General features: G+C 46.2%; 1 pseudogene across 1 annotated transcript; it reads left to right on the forward strand.

Annotated features, from left to right (window-relative positions):
- The first annotated feature begins 522 nt into the window (after positions 1 to 522).
- Positions 523 to 3,112, forward strand: LOC102926188 (polyadenylate-binding protein 1 pseudogene; annotated as a pseudogene). Its single transcript, XR_013046061.1, has one exon. The product of XR_013046061.1 is annotated as a polyadenylate-binding protein 1 pseudogene (transcript).
- The last annotated feature ends 1,788 nt before the right edge of the window (positions 3,113 to 4,900 follow it).

Here is a 4,900-nt window from a genome sequence, read left to right on the forward strand (position 1 = left end):
AAAATGAGAATGGAAACATGATCCAGTAAACACTCTATTTTTAAAAGTACCCAAAGTGTCTCCTCTACCTGATGATTAGTGTTGAGAGTACAGAGTGCCTCATGGCCTTGGAACACACATGTATTATCTACAAGTATCTTCAGCTCTTATAGGCTAAGGCAGGCAGATCACCATGAATTCAGACAGTCTGGTCTATGTGGTGAGTTCCAGGACACACTGAATTACAGTGAGAACCTATGTTAAAAAAAAAAAATAATAAGCCTCAACACACAAAAGACAAAAATCAAACACAATAAAAAAATAAAATTGTCTTAATTCTGCAGACTTAAAAAAAATCAGCGCCTCCTCCACGATCGGCCTTTAATTTTGTTATTTCCTTCTTTTATAAAACAACGAGGTGAGGTATCTGAGGCTCACCTGTCCACTCACTCCTAGCAGGATCCAGCTGGCCCACACTTACATGCCTACCAACCCAGCTCTCCAGCCAGCCTCGCTCCCTACGCAGCACGGACCACTCATTGCGCACGCGCAGTCGCTGAGGTTCCGGGCTCTGAGGCCGTTGGGGAGGTTTCCATCCCCTTGGTTTTTGACCCTCTGCGCTTGCCTGCTCTGCCTCTGCCTCCACCCCAGCCTAGCGCTGGCCCTGCTCCTCTCGCAAGAAGGTGGCGGCCTGCTGCCCAATGGGCAGTGGTGCCCAGATGAACCCCAGTGCCCCTGGCTGCCCCATGGCCTCGCTCTACGTGGGGGACCTGCATCCCGATGTGACTGAGGCGATGCTTTATGAGAAGTTCAGCTCGGCTGGGCCCATCCTTTCCATCCGGGTGTACAGGGACGTGATCACCCGCCGCTCCCTGGGCTACGCTTCCGTGAACTTCGAGCAGCCTGCTGACGCAGAGCGCGCTTTGGACACCATGAATTTTGATGTCATCAAGGGCAAGCCGGTACGCATCATGTGGTCTCAGCGTGATCCGTCACTACGCAGAAGTGGAGTAGGCAACGTGTTCATTAAAAACTTGAACAAAACCATTGATAACAAAGCGCTGTATGATACCTTTTCTGCTTTCGGCAACATCCTTTCCTGCAAGGTGGTTTGCGATGAGAACGGCTCCAAGGGCCACGGGTTTGTACATTTTGAAACAGAGGAGGCAGCAGAAAGAGCCATTGAGAAAATGAACGGGATGCTTCTGAATGATCGCAAAGTTTTTGTTGGACGGTTTAAGTCTCGGAAGGAACGAGAAACAGAGCTTGGAGCGAGGACAAAGGAGTTCACCAACGTTTACATCAAGAACTTTGGGGACCACATGGATGACGAGACCCTGAATGACCTCTTCGGTAGGTTTGGACAGGTCTTAAGTGTGAAGGTCATGACCGATGAAGGTGGGAAATCCAAAGGATTCGGGTTTGTCAGCTTTGAGAGGCATGAAGATGCACAGAAAGCGGTGGATGAGATGAACGGAAAAGAGCTCAATGGAAAACACATTTATGTTGGTCGAGCTCAGAAAAAAGTGGATCGGCACACAGAACTTAAGGGCAAATTTGAACAGATGACACAAGACAGACGATACCACGGTATAAACCTTTACGTGAAAAATCTCGACGATGGTATCGATGACGAGCGTCTGCAGAAAGAATTTTCTCCGTTTGGAACGATCACCAGTACAAAGGTTATGATGGAGGGTGGTCGCAGTAAAGGGTTCGGTTTTGTGTGTTTCTCCTCCCCCGAAGAAGCCACCAAAGCAGTTTCTGAAATGAATGGTAGAATTGTGGCTAGGAAGCCACTGTATGTAGCTTTAGCCCAGCGCAAAGAAGAGCGCCAAGCTCACCTCACTAACCAGTATATGCAGAGAATGGCAAGTGTACGAGCTGTGCCCAACCCTGTGATGAACCCCTACCAACCCGCACCTTCAGGTTACTCCGTGACTGCTGTCCGGCAGACTCAGAACTGTGTGCCATGCTGCCCTAGCCAGATTACTCAACCAAGGCCAAGTACTCGCTGGACTGCTCAGGGTGCCAGGCCTCATCCATTTCCAAATGTGTCTGGTGCTATCCACCCAGCTGCTCCTAGATCATCATTTAGTACTGTAAGACCAGGTCCTTCACATGCTCCTCAAGCCGTGTCCGCACACCGCATTACTAACACATCAGCACAGACAACGGGTCAACGTCCTGCCGCCGCAGCTTCTGTAGCAACTACTCCTGTTCTCTCGGTTCCACAGTACAAATACACCTCGGGAGTTCAGAACCCCCAGCAACATCTTAATGCACAGCTCATGCCGCAGCCTGCTGTTCGGGTGCAGGATCAGGAACCATGGACTGCTTCCATGCTGGTAACTACTCCCCAAGAGCAAAAGCAAATGCTGGGCGAAAGGCTGTTCCCGCTCATTCAAGCCATGCACCCGACTCTTGCTGGGAAGATCACGGGCATGTTGCTGGAGATTGATAACTCAGAACCACTTCATATGCTCGAGTCTCCGGAGTCTCTGCGCTCCAAGGCTGATGAAGCGGTGGCCTTACTCCAAGCCCACCAAGCTAAAGAGGCTGTCCAGAAGGCTGTTAGCAGTGCGTCTGGTGTCCCGACTATTTAAACTCATCAGAGACCTTGAAAAGGAAACTCACACTTTGCAGAAGAAAAATATCTAAACATTGAAAAAAAAAAAAAACTTAAATATTATAAAAAAAATGGTAAAATATAAAATAAATAAAAAAGGAAAGGAAACTTTGAAGTCTACGTACCGAACAAATGTCAGGTCTAGTGTTAGGCCTCGACTGATTTTAAATCTGCACCACAATCCCCCAGAAATAGTATAATCTACAAACCCATGTTTTGTGGACCCCAGGAAAAGCATTTTCAGCAGAGTAGAAACATTTAAAGCATTCCTTTAATTTTGTAATTCTTTATTGTTGAATAGCTCAAGATGTCAGTTTTAACCGCAGAATTGATTACTGGGCAAGGAAACATAATTTGAATTATAAAATTCTTGCTTTAATAAAAACTTACACAGTGAAAAAAATATCAGAAATTATTTAGGTAGGGATAATGTGCTCTATCATTTTCTTTGTATTTCTCTATATTAAATTATATGTTAGAATAAAGAACAACTAGATGACTTAATCTTGTGTCAAATAATATGCATTCAGGGTGGGGAGACTGTTACTTTGCACACTGATGGTATAAGACCCCCAAGTTGACTGCATGTTGTCTTTATGCAGCATGCAATTTTTCAAGGAATGGAAACCATTGATCATGACCTTTCAGGACCCCTGACTTGCCTCCTTTTAGGTGAAAAATCCAATCCGGGAAACTGAGACAACAGGAGACGGAAGGACACGAAAGGACACAGCTTAGTTTTTGCTGTCATCACTGATGGGAGGAAGGAGGCCCAGAAGAGGCATCTCCTCCTCTTATCCAGTGAGGAGGATGGAGCAGATGCTTAAATGGCAGGCATAGGAGGGTGGATATTTAAATGAGTTTAAGAAAACACAAGAAAAAAGAACAGTTGCAAGTAGCAGATCACAGATACAGACGCCGCTACAGATACAGTCCTAATAAGCCACATTCATATACATACTCACTAATCACTGTCCAACGTGTACATCATCATTTGCCTGGAGTCAGCATTGGTGCTGGGAACAAATGGTGTACAACAGCAACATGGTCCCTGTAGGAGAAATCACCGAGTGACAGCATGGGCAGAGACACAGAGAAGGAGAGTGAACTAAGGATCCAGGCCAGAGGCTCTGGGAGAAGTGAGGCCTTAAGGTAGTGGAGGCTGAGAGAGAGGGACGGAGGGAGGCAGGATGGGAGGTGGGGGGGCACAAATTTGGAATCCAAGTGAAGTGAGGGTGTTCCCCTGAACTGCTGGACTGTTATCTTGCATTTGCTAAGTGACCCTAGGCCTTTATGGGGGCCCTTTCAGGAGTCTGTCTTCTGATTCTTTTGCTTTTAAGCCTACTAGGGCATAGAGCATAGTGACAGGGCATTCGGGTGGTGACTTGGTGCCTCATAGCTGAGATGACACAATGAAATATAGAACGTTTGGCTCTTTTTCTGAGCCATAGTGTGTACTCAATCTATGATAGCCACCATTCTGCTTTTGGAGAACCGTCATCACTTAATGCTGAAAAATCCATATTCAGTAATGTATTTAAGACATTATCTATAGGGAGACTGTAGCTGAAGTTTTCTCCAGTCCTGCCCAGCCCCACAGAACCCACAGCTGCTTATAAAATAATCACTCAGAAGCTCATATTAATTAAACTGATTGGCCATTCATTAGCTCAGGCCTACCACTGACTAGCTCGTACACTTAAACTCAGCCCATTTCTGTTAATCTATATGTTGCCACGTGTTCCGTGGCTTCACCTGTTGCCTTTACATGCTGCTCCTTGGACGGCAGGATGGCATCTTCTGACTCAGCCTTCCTGTTCCCAGAATTCTCTTCTCTGCTTGTCCCGCCTATACTTCCTGCCTGGCTACTGGCCAATCAGTATTTTATTTATACAAAGCGATATCCACAGCAGGAGACTATTTTTCTTGTAGGTGAGAGAGCCAAGGTTTGGTAGAGTAAGTGGCAGATTAAATCAAATGGATGTCATTAATCGGGTCAGTGTGACTTTTCCTATACTTTCCCAGATGATGTTTGACATTGTAATGGTTAACTGTCATGGGATTTGAATTCACCCAGGGGACACACACACACACACACACACACACACACACACACACACACACACCCCTCTGGGTATGTCTTTTTTGAGAGCATTTCTTATTATGTCACTGGAGACATTTACCTGAAGAAGGAAGATCTATCCAGAATGTGGATTGCACACCCTGCGGGCTGGGGTTTCCCACTGAGTAAAAAGGAGAAAGTGAGCTGAGGTATCAACATTTGTCTCTTTC

This window comes from Peromyscus maniculatus, chromosome 19, assembly GCF_049852395.1.
Source record: "Peromyscus maniculatus bairdii isolate BWxNUB_F1_BW_parent chromosome 19, HU_Pman_BW_mat_3.1, whole genome shotgun sequence".
Lineage (NCBI taxonomy): Eukaryota > Metazoa > Chordata > Mammalia > Rodentia > Cricetidae > Peromyscus > Peromyscus maniculatus.